Source organism: Chlorocebus sabaeus, chromosome 10, assembly GCF_047675955.1.
Source record: "Chlorocebus sabaeus isolate Y175 chromosome 10, mChlSab1.0.hap1, whole genome shotgun sequence".
Lineage (NCBI taxonomy): Eukaryota > Metazoa > Chordata > Mammalia > Primates > Cercopithecidae > Chlorocebus > Chlorocebus sabaeus.
Genome location: NC_132913.1, coordinates 36,339,473 through 36,366,508, shown reverse-complemented (window position 1 = coordinate 36,366,508; position 27,036 = coordinate 36,339,473). Strand labels below are relative to the sequence as shown.

General features: G+C 45.1%; 2 protein-coding genes across 5 annotated transcripts in view; both read right to left on the bottom strand.

The window, feature by feature from the left end:
- The window catches only part of LYPD6B (LY6/PLAUR domain containing 6B), a 181,868-nt gene extending 181,474 nt beyond the window's left edge, over window positions 1–394 (bottom strand). For 3 of the 4 annotated variants that reach the window (XM_038002147.2, XM_073020265.1, XM_038002148.2), the window contains exon 1: window positions 301–394. The gene's annotated coding sequence lies outside the window, so the exon portion shown is untranslated. The remainder of the gene's footprint in view (window positions 1–300) is intronic. The other variant, XM_073020264.1, reaches the window with a different exon arrangement.
- Window positions 395–11,818: 11,424 nt separating this feature from the next.
- Window positions 11,819–27,036, bottom strand: part of KIF5C (kinesin family member 5C) — a 153,107-nt gene continuing 137,889 nt past the window's right edge. Inside the window, exon 26 of the mRNA XM_007964944.3 lies at window positions 11,819–15,504. The gene's annotated coding sequence lies outside the window, so the exon portion shown is untranslated. The remainder of the gene's footprint in view (window positions 15,505–27,036) is intronic.

Sequence of the window (27,036 nt, the reverse complement as noted above, 5' to 3'; positions counted from 1 at the left end):
TGCCGAAAGTCTCTGACCCCACAAGGCTCTGGACGATTACAGACCCACACCGCTCCAGCCTTGCTCCGGCCCCCTGCTCCCGCCCCGTCCAGATGCTGGCAGCTGCTAGCCCCGAGGCAGCGACGAGACCCCGACGCCGCCACTGCGCCGCGGCCCCGCGAGCTCCTGACTGCCCTGGCGCGCCCGGCAGGGGCGCAGCGCATCTCCCGCCGCAGTCGCGCGGCCCGGCACTCGCTCCGGCGCGGGGTGAGCCGTCCGGAACCCACCACCGCCCCCGCCTGCTGCGCTGGCCCCGCTCACCTCGCCCCCCGCGCCCGCCGGGCCTCTCGGCGCCCTCGCCCGGCTCCCGGTACCGGCTCCCAGCGCGCCCGCCTGGGGCCGGCGTTGGCTGCGGCCGCGCGGGGCGGGGCGCGGCTCCTCCCCGCCCTGAGCCACCTGGGGCGCGGGAGGGGGCCGGGCCGGGACAGGTGAGCCCCGCCCGCGAGGGAGCAGTCCCGGGCCCGGCTCCGCGGGGAAACCGCAGGGCTCTGCCACGAGGTTGAAGGGAGGCCCGGACGGGCGGCCGCGTGGTAGTGGCCAGCGCTTGGGAGGCAGCGAGGAGCCTGTTCCCACCCAGCCAGCCCGGCTCAGGAAGTGAAAGAAGCACGGGATTCGGACCCCACCCAGCTTAAAGAGGGAGGGTCCAACCCCTTTCTTCCTAGAATGTAGAAACGAAGAGTGCAGACCCTTGGGAGTGAAAATGATTGGGTCAAGGGTGCAGGTGAGTTAGTTCAGGATTGGAAAAACTCTGAAAGACCTTTTTTGACCATTCCATCCAACCCCGTCCCCACCTTGCCCACCCCTCAAGTGGCAAGGCCTAATCTTGGCTTCTGTGATGATGTCAGCAAGTAAGGCATCCTGGAGGAAGCCTAACCATGAACAAGTCAGGGTGGGACTTTAAATAATGACATTATTATTTAATGTCCCCCCTTTAAATAATGACATTAAGCTATAAATAAGATAATTTCATATAGTGACGTCCTCCCCACCCCTGGACGGGAAGCCCCAGGAGAGGCAGGAACCTTACTTGTCCACTACTGAATTACCGGAGCTTTGAAAACTCAGGGCACTTAATACCTGATGAGCAGACTAGGTGGCGCCCAGTCTTTTCCATCCAGCCTTAGGCTGGTCCCCTCGGCCCAGAGCTGCTCCAGCGTCATTCCAAGCTTACTAGGGAGAATCCAGAGGCAAGCTGTCCGCTTCCAGGCCACCTGTCCTCTCTCTACTGCTTACTGCCCACCCACTGCCAGCCAGGCAGCTGGGTTGTGGGAGGTCTACACTCCCAGGGCACCTTATAGTGGTCAAGCAAATCTTTAACTTCTGGAGATGCCACAGACAGGAGAACTCTGAAATAACACTGTCCAGCCAGGCTTGCACTGTGGAAACACAGCTCAAAGTATGGGCCACTGACTCAAGATCCCATGGCTGGTAGCAGAGCTGATCCTGGGTCTGCATTTCTGAAGACAGTGGGCTGCTCTGGGGCCTTTCAGGGGCTGCTGGTTATGCCTGCAGTGGGGAAACCTGGGTACAGAACTTCTGCAGAAGTGGGGTCTGGGTTTGGTCCTCTGCTGAGACTTCTAATCTGTCTTTCCAGACCTCTCAGGTCAGGCATCACCTGAGCCAGCTTGCATTTATTGAGGCCCTTGACAACTGCAAAAACAAAAACAATGGTATTTTTAGGTGTTCCATTTAACAGATTCACACACACACACACACACATACACACACACACGAGGTAATGTATCATGCTGCTACTCACATGTTAATTTCAAGACTCATTAAAAAAATCCATTCCGTGAAAAAATTCATTTCACTCAGAAAGCACTGTACAACATGAAAGTTATATGGAGAACATTCCTTCTTATGACTATTTCAGTACACTTCTGTGACTATGTATTAAACCTCCGAGGCCAAAATGGGAGGATCTCTATTAAGGTGAGGTCAGGGCCAAGAAGCCTGCTCCACCCCCCCACTGACAACAAGCCTAACACTCTTAAGGTCTAGACACCCAACCCCTTCAGTGGGTTCTGTACAGATGGGTATTTCAGATCAGGTGTTGCCTGGCTGGCTACGTCACACTGGGCAAGGCCAACCTAGAAAAGGTTATATGGGATGCCCTACCTAGGTGTGCCCTACCTGTTGCTGCTCCCTCTATGGTGGCAGGGAGTCTGGTGTCCCAGGGTGGGGCTGTGGTGGGGCCTGCGCTTTGGGACAGCCACTTGCACCAGCAGGTAGGGCTGAGCAAAGGAGCCCCTCTGGGTCTCACGTGAAATGGGCCTAGACCTTTTTATGTGTTGGTTTCAGTCAGTAGAGCATGTGATCCCCTGTGATTGAGGCTCCTCCTGCTGTGTGTGTGATCTGGGCTGGGCCAGTCTGCCAAGTGATGCCACCCAGACAGGCCTGAGAATCATCAGGAGGGTACAGGTTCTGTCCCAGTGCTTGCTTGCACGTGATCTCTCCCTCCCCACCCCACTCTCTCTCCTGGGCTTGCTGAGCAGCCTTGGGCGTGTTCCTCAATTGTATATTTCTCCTACTTGGAAAATGTGCAGCTATGAAATCAGAAAAGATCTCTGCTTGAACTTTTTTGCTTAAAAGGGGTATCTGAAGTTAAATAATCCATGTAAAGTGCTCAAGCACAGCGCTAGCACAAAGCACCTGCTCAGTGAATAGTAGTTCTGCCTAGCAGTGCAAAGAGAGCCAGCCCACATCTGATCAACATTAAAATGCTGGAAATAGGGACAAAACCATTGATAGACTTCATAAGACTCTAGAATGAATTAACTAATCCTTGCAAATAACTATTTATTGCTATTCTCTACTGGTCTCTAGGAGAATGATATTTGAACTAGAAAATCTTCAGTTTCTGCTCTATCTCTAGTTCTCTGATAGTATAATGAAATATAAATTATCCAAAGAAACAACAATCCAAAAAACTTCTGAGTCTTAGGATATATTTACCTTCCTAATTTTTCCTGTTTTTAATTAGGACTCAACATGTACATTAATAATGTATATCTAGCCAGGCATGGTGATGGGCACCTGTAATCCCAACTACTCGGGAGGCTGAGGCAGGAGAATCGCTTGAACCCAGGAGACAGAAGTTGCAGTGAGCTGAGATTGTGCCATTGCACTCCAGCCTGGACAACAACAGTGAAATTCCGTCTCAAAAAAAAAAAAACAAAAAAACTGTATATCATTTTCTGAGGACATTTTTCAATGAGACAATGTGTGTAGCATTCCTAGCACATAGTAGCTGCTCAGTTAATTATGACTACTATAAGAATGTATAGGGAAGTGGCCAGAAATATTAGGAGCAGAAAGTGCCATGAATTCAAGTAGGCAAAACTGAGAACCACTTTATCAGGTAGCCCAGATTTTAAGTTCACACTGGCTCTGGAATCAGACTGAGTTCAAATTCAGCCACAACTTACAATGTATGCTAATCTCACTATGCCTCAGTGTCCTCATCTGTACAATGAGATAATAATACTAGAATTTCATAGAAAAGCTGAGAGACAGAAATAGCAGAATAACTGCCCTTTAGTGAGCAGCTGCTTCATGCCTGGCTCAAGTGAATGCTTACATTCTCTTTCAAGGGTTAACCTTAGAGTAGGAATTCTTAATCGAGAGCCACAGACCCTGCAACTGAATTTGATATTCTGTGTCTGTATCCATTTTTCCTAAACAGCGCATCCACAGCTGTCGTTAGACTTGCAAAGCCATTTGGGTCTGAGGAATGGTTAGGAGTCACTGCGTTCCAGACATAGCCGAGACAGGAGTTTTGGAGTTGGAAGATCTGTTAGAGACTGCTCAGACCACCATTTCCAAATATCCTTGAAGGGGAGGATCACTTGGATGTCTGCTCATGACAGAGTTCACCCCTAAACATTCTCATTCGGGAGAGCAGAGCGGCTTTTGAATGAGCGCTCCAGGGGCTCCTCACTACTGGCAAGCTTGGGAAACTGATCCCACCCAACCTTTTCATTTCACAGGTCAGGAAGCAGGCCCAGAGATGAGGACGGCTCGAAACAGTTCCCACCCCACGTCAGTCAAGGGCCTCCCTCACCTCTGAGTCAAGTCTTCACCTCACCTGAAAGAAGGAGGGGAAATGTCACTCCTTCCCACAACCCCAGTTCACACAAGGAGCACTCCGAAAACAAAATCGGGCTTCTCGTAGGAGGATAATAAGAAGTACAGCCGGCCAGGCACAGTGGCTCACACCTGTAACCCCAGCACTTTGGGAGGCCGAGACAGGCAGATCACTTGAGGTCAGGGGTTTGAAACCAGCCTGGGCAACATGGCAAAACCCCATCTCTACTAAAAATACAAAAATTAGCAGGGCATGGTGGCAGGTGCCTGTAATCCCAGCTACTCAGGAGACTGAGGCAGGAGAAGCGCTTGAACCCAGGAGGCAGAGGTTGCAATGAGTTGAGATCGCACCACTGCACTCCAGCCTGGGTAACAGAGCAAGACTCCATTCCTGCCCCCCATCCCCCAGAAAAAAAAAAAAAAAATGCAGCCACCTCTGTGTTCACTGCTTAAATCTTAAGGAAGCCTAGACCCCCCTCTTGACACAGGATTGCAGATATGTCACTTCTGCCAGTGAGCAGGGGTGTGTCCTCCTACACACACACACACACATTTCTCATTGTATGCAGCATTACTATTTGAACAGCAGAGGCTATTCAGCGATCACGTTCAGGTAATAGCCTGCAAAAATGTAAACGTGTTGTCCTGCTTCCTAAAGCCACACACTAATTAGACACCAACCAGGGGACTTGACAGGGGATTTCAGTGGTGCCATTTAGTTGTGTGAGCCCCATAGTGGGAAATACTTCTTTCCACGCAGATCTCGGCAGGAACTGAATCTGAAGCAAGAACAGGGCAGGCAGCTGCCTCAGCAAGAGTGGTTCTCAGAGTTATGCTTCAAAAATGTCCATGTTAAATGTGACGCCCAAAAATGTCAGCGCCAGAATAATCCGACAAAATTCAGAATCATCTCTTATTGACCAGTGAAATTCTCTCCAGGCTTACCAAGGGCAGGCAAGGATGTGTGTGTTTCTTCGGGTTTTTGATGTTCACCAGTTGCAGAGTCCTGATGTAGCAAAAAGTTGAAATAACCTCCCTGAAGTGAGTTGGGCATACCTCTCACGTACGAGGCCAGCAAGCAGCTTTTCCAAGGTGGCAGGTAGCAGCAGCTCCATTTCGCTGAGAAGACGACTCTAGAAAGATACAGGTGGCCCGCTCAGACCTGTGCTTGACTCTGAGGTTGGGCAGCAAATCAGCTTCTCCCTATGTAGCCCTCACTATTATTTTTTACACTCTCGGGGCCTGTGGATCCATGTGAATTTGCCTGGCTGGTTAAAACACATCAGCCAGGATGAAATTGTCCTCTTTTACCTGGGTTTCAGAGCAGGCACTGAAGCGTGGGCTACAAATGTATGGGTCTGCCCACAACATTGCTGGCCACAAAAATGCGCAAATGCCTTTGGCGTTGTATTTCCAGGAAAGAAGAAGTTGATTATTCCAGTTTGCTTCTTGCTTCTGAAGGCAACACAAACATACTCACTGTCTTTTTTTTTTTTTTTTTTTTTTTTTTTTTTTTTGAGAAAGAGTCTCACTCTGTTGCCCAGGCTGGAATGCTACGGCGCAATCTCAGCTCACTGCAACCTCCGCCTCCAGGATTCAAGCGATTCTCCTCCCAAGTAGCTGGGATTACAGGCATGTGCCACCACACCCAACTAATTTTTTTTGTGTGTTTTCAGTAGAGATGAAGTTTCACCATGTTGGCCAGGCTGGTCTCGAACTCCTGACCTCACATGATCCTACTGTCTTGGCCTCCCAAAGTGCTGGGATTATAGGTGTGAGCCACTGCACCCAGCCCTCATTGTCCTTTTGATAGGTAAATGAGGGAAAGAAATGCCAGTGTGGAGGACGTTATCTGTGTAAAATCAGTTCTATTACCACTAAAACACCAAGCACAATCCTTCCTGAGGAACTTTGCAGCTCCTGTTCATCTGTTTGCAGCTGTCTCCCAGTCTCTGCATGGCTGCCTCCCTCACTCACTAAGGCCTTCCCTGACCACCCAGTCAAAACTAGACTGGAGTTACTTGCCATCACAGCACCCTGGTTTATTCTTTTCATAGCACTTGAATATACTAAGTCATTTTAGAAAGTGTTGTTCATTTGTTTATAATTTGCTTCTAAGGAAATGAAGACTCTATCTTGTCTTATTCACTTCTCTCTCCAGCTCTGAAAACAATCCTTGGTATAAGATAGGTGCTTAAATATTTATTGAAATAATGAATGAACACTAACGTTTTTACAAAAGGCTTTTTCGGTTCATCACATGATGATTTCAGCTGCTTCCATACGAAGCAGCTTAGATCTGGGAGTAAACTCAGCTCAGGAAGTGAGGCAGGATGTGAACCCAGTCTCTCTGCACTCCTCAGCAGCCATGTGACCCCAGGAGAGCTCAGCCTCTTGGTTAAGAATGTGGACTCTGGAGCCAGCTCCACCTCTACCTTGATTTGTGATGTTGGGCAACTCACTTAACATCTCCACACCTCAGTTTTTTCATCTGTATTTGGGGTGAATAACAGTGCCACTGCCACCCTCACTCATTCCTTGGAAGAGATTCCAGAATGCATGTGAAGGACTAGCCATTCCAGAATGCATTGTGAGTCAGGCGCGATACTAAGAGAGGTTAGATAACTTGTTTGAGGCACTTGGTTGATAAAGAAAGGGTTGGAACTACTGGAACTCCAGTCTACACTGCCGAAGTTCACTCTTGATCACACGGCTCCTGCCACACAGTACTCACTCAACAGATGACTGTAGCAAAACATTTCCACACAACTAATGTCAATACTTCGGCTAATGGAGTCAGGAAGGTGCATTGCTAGTGCCATTCTTGTGACTAGCTTTGGTCTTTGCCTGCTCAGGCTTGGTCCAGCAGAGTGAGCCCTGAGGAGGCGGGTGGCGCGCCGGGCTTGGGCTCTCTCCTGACGGTGTGCATGGTGCAAGGTAGGTCATTTGACCTCACTGGGTGGAACCAGATGATATCCAATGTCCCTCACAGTCCTCTCTTCTAAGTCCTGGTGGTGTACTCTTTATTTCTTTAAGAACTTTCCAATTTATTTGTTCAATATAGGAAAGGGAAAGCTATTTGGAAAGCACTATTTGTTGACAACAACTCATAGGGAAGATTGGGGGCGGGATTCTGTAGCAGCTTCCAACCCGTACCACTGAGATGGACAAGCAGAGGACTGTAAGAGACGGAACCTGAGCTCTGCAGTCAAAACTAACAAAATGGTCCTGGACACGTGACTTCAACTCTTTGGATTTTGATGTTCTCGTGGGTTTATGACAGTCTGGAGACAAAGCATTTAAAGCAGAAGCCCTTATCACAGTCATCTGGTGTTTAGGAGCAGCAGGCCCACATGTGGACAGTCATCTTGCACTGAACAGTGGGTTCCTGCCTCTGCTGTGTGTGCTGGGACAGGAACTTTTCAAAACCTGGGTTATGGAAGGGAAGCAGACACCTTGTTTCCAGATGCTGGCAGAAGCCGAGTGTGCTTTTGTGTGCTGGTTCGGCTAAGTGACTCCTTGAGCATCTCTAATCTCCCTTTGGGGAACTTGTTAAGCTCTTACAAATATTCTGCCAGGATTTTGGCTCTCAGCATTAACCGTGATTACTGGGCTTCTGCCTCCATGTATGGGAATCTGAATGGACTTGATTCATGATCCAGCGCCAGGACATTGAGTGAAGGGCACTTACCTGAGCCCTCTGGTGTGAAAAGCCACAAGGCATAAAGCATGGAAACTAGCCTGAAACCCTATTCCCTACACCACACTTCAGAGGGTAGGTCATATTCTCTACTCATGAAATACCCTAAGAGTGTATTTTCCCCCAAGAGGAAAGAGGGTGAAGTGGGTACAATGAACTGGATGTTTGTGTCTCCCCAAAATTAATATGCTGGAATCCTAATCCAATATTAGCAGGTAGAGCCCTTTGAGGTGATTAGGTCATCACGGTGAGTTTAGTAGTCATTAGTCATGAATGAGTCCAGTGCCCTTATAAAAGGGACCCCAGAGAACTTTCTCCTCCCTTCCACCATGTGTGGACACAGCAAGAAGTCAGGAATCTGCAACCAGGAAGAAGTCTTCACCAGAACTTGACTGTGTTGGTTGGCACCCTGAACTTGGACTTCCAGTCTCCAGGACTGTGAAAACTAGCTGTGTGTTGTTTATACGCCTCCCAGTCTATGGCACTTTGTTATAGCAGCCCCGGCTGACCAAGACCGTGGGAAAAGAAAGAACCCTATATGGAGAGCTACAAAGAGATTTGATGTCACTGGGTAGAATCAGACAATTCCCAATGTCTCCGCATATTCTCTCCTCTTCTACTCTAAATATTGGTGATGCCAGGTAGAAGGCAATAGCTGGGGTCCAAGATGAACATACTTTCTCCTAGGAAGTTTTTGACAATAACAATCCCTTATATTTGAGTAGCACTGTTGTAAAATGTCTTCCTACAGTTTCTCATCTGATCCCCGAAAGGCACTGTGAAGAATGGAGCATCGTGAGCTAAATTCAGGTATGGAGATGAGCTCACTGAGACTCTGCATAGTTAAACCACTAACCACAACCCCCCAGCTGGTGGATGGGAAGTTGAGAGTCGGATCCAGGTTCTGCATGCATCATTCTTTCCATGTGAAGTTACTCAGCAGTACCACCGCCTGCCAACCAATACTCCAGAGGTATTTTGCTGTTCCATGTAGGTCCCAGAAAGGTGCTGCAGGGCAGCAAGGACACTGGGCTGGAAGTTGCCGTCTGCAGGCAGGCAGCCAGGTGGACGCTGGCTGACGGAGTCAGCATCGTGTCACCTAGATACATCTGCCACCAGCCTTGCTCCCCGGTAGCCCATCAGAATACCCTCAGACAAGAGAAGCACAGGTAAAGGGAGGAGCTCGTAAGGGAACCCCACTGTTTTTAGCCTTCTGTGGTTGGACTTGCACATGCATGTATGGTATGATCGGCATGTTTCTTTTTTCTAAAACCTAGAGCTCTGAAACAAGATCCTATTAGTCATCATGATGGGGCCAGAGGTGAGGTAAGGGACAGCCTCATCTGAGGCCTCACACATCCCTGGGAATGACAGGAAACCCATCCAGTGCCCCTCAACCCTTCCCTGAGAGCCATTTCAAGTGGGGCAAGAGAGTACTGAGAGCTTTTTACTGAAGAAGCAGAAGAATATAGGTTATACATGTTTTAATGCAGACAGAAAGAATTAGTACCTTAAAGAAAAATAAATCCACATGGATGATAAGTTAAATTCCTATGACACACAATTTGAAAACTGACATGGAGTAATGGCTACACTTCTTCTAGGTATGTTAGGTATGACAAAGATTCTGACAAGGGCACTACTGAGATGCAGCCTTCCTGTAGAGTTCAGTGTCATCAGGCACCCTTGCTATGAGGCATCCTCCTGCATTATTCTTTCTTTCCTAGATGCATTTGATTGCTTAAAGTAATTCAAATAACAATGAGGTCTCAGATTCCAATGAAAGGAGAGAACAGAAAAGTTGCAAAGGCATAAAGCTTTGTATAAATTCTTTACAAAAGGGTTTTTGAGGTTGGCTGCTGCTTATCACTATAGAGACAGAGTGAGTGAGAGAGGCACACACACACATATATGTATATCCCAATCACTATTCAGAGAGGCAGTATTACTACCTGTTGAGAACATGAACCTTAGAACCAGACTGTGTAGGTTTCAATCCTGGTGCCTCCTCTTGCCAGCTGTGAGACCTTTGGGCAAGCTACTTAACCTCTCTGTGCCTGTTTCCTTACCTGTAAAGGAGAGATAATGGTGCATTCCTCATGGGGTTATTAGGAGGATTAGATGGATTAATACATGTAAAGCACTTAAAACAGTATCTGGCACACAGCCAGAATAGTGCCCTGGAAATAATTGACTGCTTATTGTAGCTTTCTGAGCATTACGAGATTCTGATGCTGTTTCATTTCATCCAGAACAATTTGTCAATTTCTCTAATTTCATGTACATTCTGAAGGAATAAAATATTGTTGTAGGTAAATCTTGAACAACTACACTATGATAATCATTTGCGATCTGGGCATGGGGAAGGGTGAAGGTTTGAAAGGTGCTCGATGGCAAAGAGGGCCTCCTGGAAGTCCAGAACAAACTGCTCTTGAAGCAAAGCAGATGGAGAATCCCAGCCTTTGCCATCCAGGGTACTGGAGGCAGAAAGACCACCAACAGTGGTTACCTATAGGATTTTTTTTTTTCATTATTTTGAACCCAACTAACCACACAGAGAGATTGGTGTTTTCTTTGCAAATTGGACGAAGAACCACCAAACACCAAAAGGAAAGTGAAAACTCCATGGCTCGGGATGCCTTTTGTCAAGTAAACCCACATTTTCAACTAATGTGTCATCCAAGAGGTGACTCCTACCTCTGTTCAGTGTATTATGTACACAAGACAAATAACAAGACACGACCTGTCACAAATGCTAGAATGAAACCTGCCAATACACACATCACCAGTAATTGCCTTTGCAGATTATTGTTCCAGTTCCACTTTCTCCCACAGATACTCCAGCTCGGTGCTTCTGAGGCAAAGCCAGAGGCCAGTTCAGAGCTTGGCGAAACAAGAAACCTCAAGAAAGTCTTGCAGGAACCAAGAGAACACTGGTATCAATGCAGTCCGATTGCATCGCAGAGCCGCTGTGTTCTGGGATCTGTGGGAGTCATTTCCCATTGATATTGAAATTTGCTTTGTAATCTGGTTCTTTCAGAGAACTGCTTTCCCATCTATAACACACAGGCATCAGCTGAATATTCAACTACCACGTTTGAAGTTTACTACATAAGTCACTTTTAACAATCTGGTATCTGGAAACTTCTTCAGAGTTCTTGGGAGAATAACAATTTCGAAAAAGATGGGCAAGACAGCATAAAAGCACACCATTTGCAGTGCCCTTAATTACATGTTCACTTGACATCTATCCTTTCCATTTTTAATCAATTAAGGGAAAGAGGTTTACTGTCTGGCTCTCATGCACCGTTAATCAAACCAAGCACAAGAATGAGGATGCTTTACATACACAATGTCATGCATGGTCACACGATTCTAGTGACCCAAGGTAGGGAAGTCTCCTTGTTATGATAGCAGAAAAGAAATTATCCTGTGTCCTGGCACTGGTTAGCCTCCAAAGGATTCATGCTCCAGTGTCCTCTCACAAGATCTCAGACCTGTACATTAACACTAAGAATCAGTAGGTTAAACAGGAATGTAAACACCCCAAATCCTCAAAAGATGCTGATAATCTTTCAACATATGCAAATAGGGCTCCAATTCATTTGGTGGAGAATTAATGCCCTTCTCAAGCAAGAAGAGATTCAGATATTCAGTGAATACACTGCTCTACTGAGCTTTCAGTCATTCCTACTTTTAAAAAAGCTAGTAAGACTTTTTTTTTTTACATCAGTTGCTATCTTTTCAGAACTGAAGTGACAAACATCAAGTTTTCTTAGTTCTGAAATGAAAAAAAAAGTTTAGAGCGGATATTTAAGCAAAGTAAAAGCAAAAATGGTCAAGGTTGACTTTGCTTATGCTGCGTATTGGGGCACCTGCTTACTTGAAGTGAACTCTTTTGAGGCCAGAAAATGGCTCATCCTCACCCAGGCACTGACATCTCCAATGACCATATCTTCAGGATGACTCAAATAAGCAGAAACAGACCAGTCAAAGTTTAATTGAATTTTATTTTCCACTTCTAGTATTTTTCAAATTATACAACATGCAGTCTGCCAGAGTACCCATACATCTTCATTTTAGAACCTAGAAGATTACCAAAATTTTCCGTGGGCCAAAGGAGGGTGACTTCCAGATCTTTTGTTACATGGACTATAGTACAGCATCATTATTGATATAAACCACCATTCTCCCCTCAAACCCCCCAGACAAGTTTGTCCACAATTTTTTAAATGTGAAAGCTACTGTACAGATACATAAAGCCCAGAGAACACACATCTGCAGTACACAGGACACACTTTACAAACTAGACATGGATAATTCTACAGAATGCCCTATTCCCCTTATATCTGCACACAATGAACAGTATTTAAAATTGATACACAATTTTTAAATAAGTAAGCAGACTTCATGGAGCGGCGCTTCCTTTGGCAGTTATCCAGCCATTATTCAATGCTTGGTTTAAAAAGTCTAAATTGTTAGTGTTAAATGAAGCAATTTTAGATTATGATGGTTTCTTTAGCTTGCTCAAGATTCTGGGCTAGACAATGAAGTGAAATCTTCCCTCCACCCTCGGCCTTTCCCAGTATGTCATATAGCTAGAGTCCAAATATCTCCTGCCCTGCTTTAAAAAATGCACTTCAAAAGAGGGGGTTGTTAAGAACTTTTATTTGCTTTCAGTTATTTCTATAGGAACTAGAGCTTCTTTATGTAAACTTTAGGGCTTTAAAAAAGTCACTAGATGCTACATTCTAAGCAAACCTTTTTATTTCTTCATTTATCCCAGTGTATCTATAAATTCTGATTTCTTAATCACATGGTTCTATTTCCTTTAAAAGTCTTAATGTGAAACTGTTATTTTTCTATCTACTACCTGCTGTTTAACAAAAGTGAAGTGTGCAGCATTTGAAGAGATGATATGTTTGCACAGAATTCTCTAGTAATTGACAAAAAACACATTTGGCATTATGTATTTTAGTTCCCAACCATAAATCTTGATATCTCAAACAACATTCTCCTAATTTACCAATCCACCACCCTGCAGATAAAGATTATTCGTATAAACCATCTGGCTGTTCTCTTAGAGCATCAAAGAGTAAACTTTGAAGAAGTAGCATGAAATATAAAATTATTCATAGAGGAGAAAAACACACAATACCCACTAGTCAAAAGCTGCATATAACCAAAATCATAATCACGAGCTTAGTTGTTCAGAAATGTGGTTTCTACACTTAAAGTACAGGGAGCAATAGTCTAAAAACCTGAAAATTGCACATACGTGGCTTTTTTAGAAAGTGGCCTACAGAGAACATGGTCCTGATATAATAACTGGCTTATTATACATAGCAATATTTAAGGATCCATTTGAATAATCCATTCCAATAATTTGCCTTCCTTTTAGTCACAGTATAGGAAAATTAGATTAGAAGTCCTATAAAGATTGAAGCTAGGTGAACTGACTGGCTGATCAGCAACTAGCAGAATTATCTTTAAGAGACATCAAAGCCAACTTTCTTTGTGAATAAAAGTAAAGCGAATGTTGTCAGTCCCTTGTAGAGATCAAGCAAAATGGAACTACAAGTGAATGTTTCCCTTTGAAACATGAAAGTGCCAAGCAATTCTTTAGAAGTAGAAAGGGGGTACCCAGGGAAAAATCACTCTGGAGAGAATCTAAAACAATCTATTTTATGATGGATATTAACAAGAGCCAAACACCATTACTGACCTTTGTTCAATTTCCAAACAAAAAGTAATGGAGAGTAGTGGTAATGACAATTACTAATTGGCAATCATCTCAAACACCAATGTTTTAGCTGCCCAAATCAGAAGCAAACATATTAACAAGGTTATGTGGCATATGTTATTACCTGATAAACTTTGCAAAACCTGCCCCACAAGGACCCTTTTATCAGACTGCAAATAACGATGGAGCAGGTATATTGGGCTGGCACTGATAACAAAATTAAAGAATGAAAAAAATTTAAACAAATGCAAAATTGCCATCTTCACGAAATAAATACTTCAATAGTTTGTCCTCCTACCTCTCCTTATTCCCCCCCAAAAACAAAACATACATAAACAAAGTGCAACATTTAACAAATAAATTAAGTCAAAGCAGGTTTGCTTTGCTAGGGAAATTTTATACAAGAAATGTTTGGATGTCAATGCACAGTTCTTAGCACTTACACACACACACACACACACACACACACACACAGTTGAACTACCTTCGACTCACACAGTCATGAGAAAAGCCCAAAGTCTCCTAGCATATATTTCATTAGAGTGGTGAAAGCTTCAGGGCACAGTGCCAGCTCCTCATCTTGGGCACACAACACGATAGGATAGGAGCTTTCACCGAGATTGGTTTGGTTGTCATTGACTTACCCCCAAATTTGTCAAAACAAATAGCAGCACACAAGGCCAATTTAACTGAATCTTTGTCAGTTTCCCTGAAAACTTTACTACTTGGAAATTGATCTTCTTAATAAGTACAACTGGAAGCAAGGGTTGATTCAGCTTTAGATTCATGTATTTGGATAGAGCAATAACTAAATGTAAAATATCCATTTATATGGATTTTTTCTAATTGTGCCTAAGAAGATGAAACCTATTTGGTGCCAAAGAAAGAACTCATATAAACAGTTGGCAATGATGGGTTGAAATAATAACTTATTCATGACAACTTATTCATACACAAGCACAAAGAACAAAATTGTGTCAAGTACTTTCTCCCCAAGGCTTCCTTTTTCAACTGCTGGAATGATGCTGGATTTCTTCAGCAATACCCACTCAAGCTGAAAATGGTTAGAGAAAGCAGCCGTTCCCAATGCCAGCTCCAGAACGATCAGGGAGGAAGAAGTGAGGAGAGGGGCAGCCATATTTCCACTTAAAACTTTGCAGCGTTTTCAGCACTTCTGAAAGAATGACGTTCAAACCGGCCAGCCGAGACTAGTTGCTGCAGGTTGAAAAGCAAGCAGCTCGGAGGTGAATTTTATTACTTTTTGCATTGACACAGATGTATCTGAATGAACAATTTCTACACTGCTACTGTCAGATTGTTTTTCTGCCCCAAAGAAATTTGCTTTGCATTTTAACAGGTGCCATTACTAAAAGGTATATTTTACAGATCCAAAGATGTGACCAGGATATTCAAAATGTGTCTTCGGGGTAATTTGTTTCGGAAAAGTGTTCAGAATGAAAACTTTGAACCCTAGAGCAGCACTTTTTGTTCCCTAAAAATATAAAATAATGTGTTTATTTTACAGGAAACCAGACAGTTGAGGCAGAGCATGGTCTCCCGCCTCTACGGTACTTGGTTGTTCCCCTCCAGGGAATGGCACATTAGGGTGTACAGATGGGACAGTGCACTGCCCAGAGGAGGCTCCAGGAACCACCCAGAAACCACCCAACACCCCGGAGGCCGAGTCAGCAGCAATGGTTCTGAGTAGTAAGTGGATCTTCTGCAACCATCTCCTTCAGATTTCTCAAAAAGAGAAAAGTCCGAGCACACATCTGTACACACAGAAACTCTACACAGCTCAAAAGACCTGAAACTGGTGTACTGCAGATGGCTGGAGTAAGCAAGTATAAAAAAAAAATGGAAACTGTAGGGGGGAAAAAAATAAAGGAATTGGTGATTAATGTAGTCCTTGACATGCTATGTGGAGTCATATCTGTTGAAAGAGAACCAAAGAGAAAACATAGGAATTAGAGAACACAGTAGAAATTTACTTCTCAAAAAAGTTTTGTTTAATTCTAGATGTTTAGACCAGAGCTGTCAGCAACAAATATAACATAAGTCACATATTTTCTGTTTGTTTGTTTGTGAGACGGAGTTTCACTCTTGTCACCCAGGCTGGAGTGCGGTGGCACAATATTGGCTCACTGCAACCTCTGCCTCTCGGGTTCAAGTGATTCTTCTGCCTTAACCTCCCAAGTAGCTGGGATTACAGGTGTGCGCCACCATGCCTGGCCAAGCCACATATTTAATTTTAAATTTTCTAGTGGCTACATTAAAAAGTGAAAAGACATAGGTAAGATTAATTGTAATATATTTTATATAGCCTAATATATTCAAAATAGTATCATTTCAACATGTAATTGGTATTACATATTGAGATCGTTTACATTACAATATTACTACTGAGATTTTTTTTTCCCACACAATAGTGTTTGCAATCTGGTGTATATTTTACACTTTCAGCCCATCTCAATTTGGACTTAGCTATATTTTGAGAGCTCAAAAGACACATGTGGATAGCAGCACATGAACAGCACAACCTCCTATTTCCTGATTTTGCTTTAAGTATTTAGTCCTGACAGTCTCAACGTTCTCTTCCATAAATTAGTATTTGTTGAGGCTATGGATATTCAAAGTAACATAATGTATTTTCTCATTCCTAAGGGGGAATTAAAACATTTCTCATTTGCCTGCACTGAGGATAGCAAGCAGGTGCAACAGGGCCCTAACCCAGGCTCTCTGTAGAAAGAGGTTCCCAGTTCCCAAAGGCATGCTTCGTCTCCATCGGATAATAAGATTCTCCAAAAGACCACCGCCTTCCATTTTATTCCACTTCCCACCAGAGGTTCGGCTGGTGCTGGGCACATCTCCAGGATGAACGTCTAGACCAGTCTGAGTGGCCTCTGTCAGCCTGTACCCAACACCAGTAAGCTCAACTTTCAGAAGACACTGAAAGGCTCTGCTTTCTGTCACCAGCTGGAGGCCCTAGCTCTGAGACCTTGCTATGGGTTTTGTGCAGAGCTCATGGTACTCTAGGGGATGGGGACAGGGATGACAAAAGAGGGAGGTAGAGCCTTATCCTTGAGAAAAACATGGAATTATCTGGTACTGGAAAATACAACCGCCACTAAGAAAAGCCCAAATTCTCTTTTGATTAAAAAAGAAAGAAAGAAAGAAAGAAAGAAAGAAAGAAAGAAAGAAAGAAAGAAAGAAAGAAAGAAAGAAAGAAAGAAAGAAAGAAAGAGCCCTCCGTAACCTGACACACGCTTTCTGTTTTGCCTCTAGAAGGCTTATATCAACATTTGGTACCCAACTGTGGTAATATCTCAGATTCCCGCTACCATGCTCTTTTTTTTTCTTCACTCTCCTGATTTATATGTTATAATATTGTAAACAACCTCACATATTTTGTATAAACCAACAGGATGTAAGTTACATATAAATAGAAAAATTCTCTGTCTAGAAAGGGGTTATAAAAGTAGAAAAAAAGCAAAGCGAGAAAAAGGGAGACGAAATACAGAACAGAAACTGAGTAGAAAAAAAAAACCACACACATTCTTTTTAAAAATACCACCTCTTGGTCAAGTGCAGTGGCTCATGCCTATAATCCCAGCACTTTGGTTTGGGAGGCCACAGCACGTGGATCACTTGAAGTCAGGAGTTCAAAACCAGCCCAGCCAACACAGTGAAACCCCAACTCTACTAAAAATACAAAAATTAGTGTGGCATGGTGGCATGTACATGTAGTCCCAGCTACTTGGGAGGCTGAGGCAGGAGAATCATTTGAACCTCAGAGGCAGAGGTTGCAGTGAGCCGAGATCATGCCACTGCACTCCAGTCTGGGCAACAGAGTGAGACTCAGTCTCAAAAAAATGAAAACAAAAACAAAAACAAAACCACCTCTTCACTGACAAGAAAAAATATTCAGAGAACTCATTTGGTATAATCTCCCACAACGGCAAAGCTACAAAACTAAGAAGGGCTTAAACAACCCTAGAGGGTGATATTCCTGTCATTTTTAGAAGTCACAGAGAGTAAGATGTCTTTGGGAAGAACATGGCCTTTCTGGTGAAATTTTGGGCTTATTGTCAGTATTAGGAGTGAAAAACCTAAAAGCACGGTCATAGTTGTTATTTAAAATCCATTTTGAGCTGAAAACCAATAGGAGTGCTGCCTGAATGCCACCACTGAAATTGCCATTTCACTTTCTCCCAGGTCGTTTCTCCACGCACGCCGTCGCCCTGGTCAGATGAGATCCCCTTGCTCGGATGAGATGGCCGTCCTGCGTGCCTGGAGGCAGGGAGGTGCCGGCACATACCTTGGATTGTGGGATTATGACCTGACGCAATGTTTGCAGCCAAACTGTGTTGACACAGCAAGCACTAGACACAAATGCAATGGGGCGGCCTCAGTAACTCCAGCAGACCATGAAGTGACATGATTTCCCCCTGGAAGGCCCTTCAGTCAAAACCCCCGATCCCCGCTGGGCAAGATTCAGCAGGTTTTGGCTGATAGTTTGGAAGAAATGCGGGGCCACAAAGGAGGCCCTACCTGCTTAGTTTAGTCACCTCAAGGAGCGTGAGGGAGGAGAACTGAGATTGTGACAGGTTGCTGAAGGGAAAAGCACAGGAACTCTGCCAATAAAGGGTCCTTTCTTTACTAGGATGCAGCGTTCCTCTTCATCCCCAGTTAAGGATCTCTACAGGCCTGTCTGCTGAGAAGTCTTTCTAGCAGGCCCAAGAAACAAGGATTCCAGTAGGATGCTCCCATCCATCCTTCCCACTATCGGGATCTTCATCTCCTTAGATAAATTCATGGGAGAAAATAGATATAAATTTCAAAGGTAAATGAGATACAGCATTTCTGACTGTTCTAATCCCAGAGAAACTGGGGAGTCTGGAGAATCTTTAAAACCCAGTCCTGTTGACTCTCTTCCAAGTAGCCAGTCACTCACTTAGAGGCAGGGGACTGGACCAACCGACCTGCTCTAGGACTGCCAAACTGGCGCTCTGCCAAACTGGAGATGGTAATTCAAAGGGGCAACGTGTGACCAGATTTAGGAGGAAATAAAATCACCTTTCTTCAGAAGGGGTGGGGAAGGCTAATGAAGGAAGTTAATTACACAAGGGTTTTGCAAGAAGTATTTGGAGACCGTTTTCACCCCCAACTTGGGCTTTTGCAATTGCTTGCAGTGGATTTAAGCTTAATCCAAACAGTACATAATTTTAGTTTTTCTTTTGCCTTTTTATAATTCAATCCCCACATTATAAGAATTACCAATTGTACTCTACTTATCACTGCTGAATAGAAGTGGATTTATCTCATTGGAGCGTTGGTACAATCTGCTATGGAGGAACAATTTTAGTTGCTCTGAATTTATGACTCTGAGAACCACGAAGCTGAGGAGTATCGAAGTGTTGGAGCCTCCTGTGCTGTAGACGGAATCAGGAATTCTTGCCTCCGGATGCTCTACAATTCCTTCCTTTTGGGTTGAGAATGCTAGTTTCAAAGTCCTCTGCCTCAGCAGCATCCACCTACAGTTATTTCTGTCCTCTCTCTCTGCAGTCCCACCTCATCTGTCCTTTTCAGGTCTGTCCCCATGACCACTTTAACATTAGCTAACATGCACGGGGGCCTAATTTTTGCCAGGTACTCTTCTAAGACTTTTTTCTCTCTTCTTTCACATTCTCTCATTCAATCCCAGACAAGCCTGTGATATGGGCACTATGATCCCAACTTCCCCATTCCACAGTTTTCTTAGCTGTCCAATGGCCAAGAATCTTGTCTGGTGTGACAAGGGGGGATTCGCTTTATACACTTCAACCAAAACAGCACACTGTAACAGACAGAATGCAAAAACAGCTGGGGGGAATCCAGCTGCCATCTATTAGATAGCCAGGTGTCAAAGAGATTTGCAAAATGTAAAACAATGTCATTGGGCTATTTTTTGTTTTGAAAACAGTTATTTTCATTACAAATCACATTTATGGTAACATGTATGGGCTTATTACTATTTTTTAAATGAATCTGACAGTATTCTAAATTTTTTGCTTTAATTTCCAGTATGATACATATCAATATATATAAATTCATTGATCCTTTTTTGTTGGTCCACTTTTTTGAGAAAGATTGTCATTCTGTCACCCAGACTGGAGTGCAGTGGCACAAACATGGCTCATCACAGCCTCAAATTACTGGGCTCAATCAATCTCCCACCTCAGCCTCCAAAGCAGTTGGGACTACAGGCGTATGCCACCATACCTAGCTAATTTTTATTTTATTTTATTTTATTTATTTTTTGTAGAGACAGAGTCTCACTAAGACTGGTTTCAAACTCCTGGCCTCAAGTGATCCTCCTGCCTTGGCCTCCCAAAGTGCTGGAATTATAGGCATGAGCCACATACCCAGTCCATTGATCCTTTTTAAGAAGAGTAAAGGTCCTAAGGCCAAGAACTTTGAGAACTGTTGCAGAGAAGATCATTGCTCTTAGCCCAGGATCTACCACTCGTAGGTGTGGGATCTTGACAGCTCATCCCGCCTCTTTGGGATGTAGAATGAGGAGACGGGATCAGGTGATGAGGACAACACAGATGAGCACAGAGTGCTCGTTCAGTGTCAGGCACTAGGCTAATCTTCATGTATTTGTTTTTATTTGTTTATTCATTTTTGAGGCAGGATCTTGCTCTGTCACCCAGGCTAGAGTGTGGTGGCATGATCACAGCTCACTGCAGCCTCGAACTCTCCAGCTGAAATGATCCTCCCAGCTCAGCCTTCCAAGTCACTGGAGCTACAGGCATGCACCACCACACCTGGCTAATGTTTTTATTTTTAGTAGAGACAAGGTCTCGCTAAGTTGCCCAGGCTGGTCTCAAACTCCTGAGCTCAAGCCATCCTCCAGCCTCAGCCTCTCAGAGTGCTGGGAGTACAGAAGTGAAAGAATTGAGACACACCACGACACACAAAAAACAGGCATCCCAAACTCTACAAGAAGCAACGCACTCCGGGGTTGCATTGCACCTAGCTCTTTATTTTCAGAAAAAGCCCTTCTTTCATTAAATTATGTGAAGTGGGTTTTGTGGTTCGGACTTTTTATTTGTGGTTTTATTTCAATTTAATTGCCAAATTTGTTTTTGTTTACAATGTGCAAATACTTAAGTATTATAATACAATAATTTAAATCAACTCTGGGGATCTGTGAGAATTGTATTCCTTTTAAAGTACTCTATTTACTACTCAAGTTTGAGATAAAATGGTCTAAATATACGAAAACCAAGAAAAAAGACCATTCTGCCTTCAGTCTTTCAGAAAACATCTGCAGTTTCAGCAATGCCCCACTGGCGCCATCTGGTGGAGACATTTGAACAAGTCCCCTGGCTTGCCAAAGCACTGCCTGGAAAGGAAGTGGATCTCCAGGGCCCTCAGAACCAGGGAGCTGAGCAGACGTTTAATCAGGTGTCTGCATTAAGTGTGAGGCTGCAAAGAAGGACTCAGCACTGCCTGAGAGGTCGATTTTACACCATCTCTGGTCTCAAGAACGAGACCCTGCTTCCTCCCTCTTTCTCACTAATCATATGGCTTCTTGCCTGCCCGAGAAAACAAGTTCTAACTAAGGTGAGCTGGATCTTGCCTCCCAGTGCACCCCATCTACCACCCACCTGCATCTGTGCTTCCTCCTCTGCCCGGCTGGGCTATACCATCACCATCGCACACAGCTATGCTGTAATATCTCCCATCTCATGACAGAAAAGCAACGCAGCCCCACCTTAACCCCACGTCGCTCCATTTCTCTGATCTCCTTAAAATAAAACCCCCAAAGTGGGTTCAGCTGCTGGCTCTCCTTCCTCACCTTCTCTCTCTAGTCCATGCTAAGGTCACTGCCATCTGGCCTTCTTCAACCACCCAGTCTCTGTTGTCATCTTACTCAAGCTCGGAGCTGACCACCTTCCTTCTAGGGTCAAGGTCTTCACTTGACCTCTGTGCCCCCACATGTTCCTCAGGCCCCTCGGCTGGTGCCACCTCCTTTCTCTGACCTTCCCATTTGCCAGTGCCTGGGCCTGGTCCAACTCACCCCTCAGCTCTCCTCTCTGCTGGGCCCACCTTTTCTCTAGGTTGCCTCCTTCAGACCCGTGGCCATAAACACAATCTACAGGTCACAAGTCTCCAGCCCTGGCCTCGCCCCAGCCTCTCTGCTATGCTCCAGACCCACGGATCCAGCCACCTGTTCCACACACCCACTTGGGTGGTGGGCTCAGCTGGATGTCTGAGAGGCAGCACATAAGCAACATGATGGAAACGAAGCTTTCCCACAAAACCTGCTCAACCCCCGATTTCCCCTGGCATGGTTAAAAAGGGACCAATGTCTCCTAATTGCTGGGGCCCACAAAAATCTAGGAACTACCTTGATTCCCTTCCTTCCTCGTCCTCTTGCTCTCAACGCTCATCAGTAAGCCTGATAGCTGAATCAGCTCTAAGCAGGCACTAACTCGAGCCACTTCTCCCCTGCTGCCACCACCCGGGTCTGGTACCGGACCCTCCCCCATGGCCACCTAGGGTACCCCCTAGACAATCCCCAGTGCTTACTGTTGCCCCATTCCTACCCCTTCTCCAGGGTCCAGCCCAGAGTGGCCTGTCTAATCATGAACCAGCTCCCACTGCTCCCATGCCCACAGCCCTGGTGACCCCTCGCACTAGGTCACAATCTAACTTGCCCCCAGCCTCAACACCTTCATTTACTTGGGCCCAACTCCCTCCCCATCCACTCTAATGAAGATGGGTTCTCCCAGATCAGGAGCTACCGCCTTATCAGCCTTGTACCGCCTTATCAGCCTTGCTAACGTTCCTCGTTCCTCGAATAACCCTCATTCATTCCTACCTTTGAGTGATCATCAAACCACTCTCTCCCAGGTTGCTGTGTGCCTGGCATTTTTCATCACTCAGTCTCAACTTAAATGTCACCCCCTCTTCTAAAACAGTGTTCCTATTCCATTAGCCTGTTTCTGTTTTCTTCTGAGCACTTACCACTACTTGAAGTTACCTTGTTTATTTTCTGTCCATCTTCCCCTAACAAGCATATCACTGCACAAGAATAGAGCCTTCTTGTCGCATTCTGTGAAACCAAGTACAGAGCTAGGCTCTTGATGCCTGAACCCCCTTGGCTGGTGAGAAAAACTGAAGCTGACAGAAATCAAGCAACGTGCCCGATGTCACATGGTTGCACTCCACTGCCCCATAGGTAGCTCTAGCGTTTGAAAAAGATCATCTCCTCCTGAGGCAGCCCCCTGTGGATCTGAACCAGATAAGATCAAAGCCAGCATTATCCTGGGTTCTTTTGATTTTTGTACATTGGCATCTTCATTGGCTTTGAAACCTTGAGGATAAACCAAAATACTCATTATGGCTATAATTCTTGAACCCTGAAATGAAGCAGAAGGAAATTCCAAAGATATCCAGCTGTAAGAGTATGTGCTCTGACTCCACAGGAGGGCTGGGAAGACACCATTGAGATAATTTCCACCCAGGGAAGAGACACTTCAGAATGAAAATCCCAAAGGTCAGGAAAGACTGTCTCAAAAAGGCTTTGCTGTCATCTAAGCAATGAATTCCATATTTCCAATTATTTTTCAAAAAATGATTTAGCATTTCTTTACTTTTCATTTGCAATTCCTGAATCTGTTGATTACTACCCCTTTTTAATCTCCACTGACAAATGCCCAGTCATTTCTTAAAAATAGTCATAGCTTGTAGATAAGTAAATTTTATATATATATATATATATATACATACACACACACACATAAAAATAAGATAGGCTCTCACTCTGTCACCTAGGCTGGAGTGCAGTGGCATGATCTCGGCTCACTGCAACCTCCACCTCCTGGGTTCAAGCGATTCTCCACTTCAACCTCCCAAATAGCTAGAGTTACAGGTGTGCATGTACACGCCCAGCTAATTTTTCTATTTTTAGTAGGGAAGGGGTTTCACCATGTTGGTCAGGCTGCTCTTGAACTCCTGACCTCAAGTGATCTGCTCACCTCAGCTTCCCAAAGTGCTGAGATTACAGGCATGATCCACCATGCCCAGCCAATATTATCTTTTTTTTTTTTTTTTTTTTTTTTTGAGACGGAGTCTCGCTCTGTCGCCCAGGCTGGAGTGCAGTGGCCGGATCTCAGCTCACTGCAAGTTCCGCCTCCCGGGTTTACGCCATTCTCCTGCCTCAGCCTCCCGAGTAGCTGGGACTACAGGCACCCACCACGTCGCCCGGCTAGTTTTTTCTTTTTTTTTTTTTTGTATTTTTTAGTAGAGACAGGGTTTCACCGTGTTAGCCAGGATGGTCTCGATCTCCTGACCTCGTGATCTGCCCGTCTCAGCCTCCCAAAGTGCTGGGATTACAGGCTTGAGCCACCGCACCCAGCCTATTATCTTTAAAAGCCCTTATATCAGCTCATAGCAACAACTAGGATACTCAGTTAGAAATAAGCCTTCCCTACCCAGTGGCTAGGATTTACTGCTATAGAGGAACTAAAAACCATTTAGTAACAACTATATGAATTAAAGGACACTATAAACCAACATGTATCAACTACCATGTTCTGCAGTGCTCATCTCTACTGGCAACTAACATTTTTATTGAGCAATTGTTATGTGCTTAGAAGTATGACCTCATTTAAGCCTTCTGTCAATGCCAATGACCAAAATAAAAGATTTTCCCCATTTCATAGATGAGGAAACATACTCTGAGGTTAAGTAACTTGAAGGAAGTAGAAGACCTGACACCTGAACCCAGGTCTCTTGTCCAATGCCAGTCCCCTCAGCCACACTGCCATCCTGAGAACTGTAAGAGGGGGCCTGTTTATTTTGTGACCTGATGAAAGAAGCATCTAGTTACAGAAGCTATGTGGAGAAGGTGTGTTAAGGAGGCTCTGAATTCAGATAAAACCATCAAAACCACTTTTAAAACTTTGAGTAAAGAAACAAATTGGCCGGGCGCAGTGGCTCAAGCCTGTAATCCCAGCACTTTGGGAGGCCAAGACAGGCGGATCACAAGGTCAGGAGATCGAGACCATCCTGGCTAACACGGTGAAACCCCCGTCTCTACTAAAAAATAAAAAAAACTAGCCGGGCGCGGTGGCGGGCGCCTGTAGTCCCAGCTACTCGGGAGGCTGAGGCAGGAGAATGGCGTAAACCCGGGAGGCGGAACTTGCAGTGAGCTGAGATCCGGCCACTGCACCCCAGCCTGGGCGACAGAGCAAGACTCCGTCTCAAAAAAAAAAAAAAAGAAAAAAAGAAAAGAAACAAATTGCCAGCTGGGTGCAGTGGCTCATGCCTGTAATCCCAGCACTTTGGGAAGCTGAGGTGGGGGGAATCACTTGAGGTCAGGAGTTCAAGACCAGCCTGGCCAACATGTTGAAACCCTGTCTCTACTAAAAATACAAAAACTAGCCAGGCGTGGTAGCACATGCCTGTAATCCCAGCTACTTGGGAGGCTAAGGCAGGAGAAGCATTTGAACCCAGGAGGCAGAAGTTGCAATGAGCCAAGATCATGCCATTGCACTCCAGCCTGGGCGACAAGAGCAAAACTCCATCTCAAAAAGATGATGATGGGTTGATGGGTGCAGCAAACCATCATGGCACATGTATACCTATGTGACAAACCTGGACATTCAGCACATGTATCCCAGAACTTAAGTAAAATTTTTTAAAAAAATGCCATAATGGGTGAGGGTGGTTCTGTCACTCCAACGGTGTTGAAAGTCTCCCCAGACCTACTGATTTTCACTCTTCTGTATGAGAAGAGGCTACACTGGTGATGAATGGCCAGCATTTGGTTGTTTGGAGCCTACATAAAATATGGGACTGGCAGACCTTTGTTGGAACCCATGAAGAAGGTGACTGTCCCGCTGCATAATCTCTGGACCCCAGAATCCCTGGACCAGTATATTTAGTAAGGTCTTGCTGGGAAACACACATACACATGTGTCTGTGCTTTCATCAAATGAGGTGATGCCTGTAGTGCATCTAGGCCAGTGCTGCGGCATATTAGGTGATCCATAAGGCACAGTGTGTCAGCTGTCCACCCCAACATCCACTCTCCCTGTCCTTGCTCAAAGAGCATTACCTTTCTTTGAGGCAGTGATGTGCCCAGCTAAAAGACTACCTTTTCCAGCTAGATGTGGCCACATGGCCCAGTGCTGCCCAGGGAAAGGGAGGCATCAGCATCGCATGGGGCTTCAGGAAGGCTACTTAAAGGAGATTCATTTAGGATGGCTGTTTTTGCCTCTTCTCTGCTTCCTCTCTGGTTGCTAAACTTGGAATGTAGGCATGATGGCTGAAACTGAAGTCATTTGGTGACCTTGAGCTGGCCTTGAGTTCGGGAGGCAGGCACTTGCTTAACCTAGTTAAGAGGCTAGATTTCTGTTATCACTGTGGAGATTCTTTACAGACGTACCACCTTCCAATTTCCTTTACATAAGACAGAAGTAAACTGCCATCCTGTATAAACCATGGAGAGTTTTCAAACTTCGATGAATATCAGAATCACCTGGAGTACTTGGTTAAAAAGACAAACAAAACCCAGGCCCTCCCTCCTCTAAGGAGCCTGGGCCTCTGGGTGCTCAAGGATGCTCACATCCACCAAAGTTCCAGGACCACTGCTTCAGGCTTTTCTGTTCTAAGCTGCCCAGCTGGATCTCAGAGTTCCCTTCAGGTATCAGCCTCGATACTGACAACATGTAGTCAAAAGCAACTTTCTAACTTCCAGTTTCATTCCATTTCTGATTGGAAGCAGAGATTAGATAGGAATGGGGTGGCCCACTGCCAAGACCATTTCCCATTTTCCTGTCTAGAAGATGGCAGATGATGGCAGGCACACTGCCCGCCCGTGGGCTGCCTCCGCCTTCCCTCCTGTTCCCACTACTCTGACCAGCCCCTGGCCTGCTCCTTGGCACTGCCTGGGGCAGCACAGGTGAAAGTTGTGTGGGGACAGCCACCAAAGCATTTCCCTTGGAAGTTTTAGCCTAAGCCTGGGCCATGACAGGACCCTGAGTGATGGCTCCAGCCCCTCCTGCTCGCCTTCTTGCCTTGATGCAGAAAGGACTGGATGAGGAGGGGTCCAGGCTTCACACCTTACATGCTTGCCTGCCTTGGGAGCCAGCTACCCTAGCAAGGGCTTAGAGTCCAAGGACAATGTTCAGAGTCACCTCTTCCCATCTGCATGTTCAAAGTCAGAGTTTTTCTAAATGAAATTTTCTGGTCACCTAGTAGTCTTTCTGCCCGCCCAACTAGTAACCTCTTTTCTCCATTTCCATCACACAGGATGACAGTTTTCGCTCTCTGCTTCTTCGCTTTTGTAAAGTATATCACTCATTCCTTTTCTTTTTGCTAGGAGAGAAATGTTGGGCATGTGGGTTGTGGGCAGAGAAGCTTGCAGACCACCATCTCAAAGAAAAAAGCGCCCTGGACCCACCTA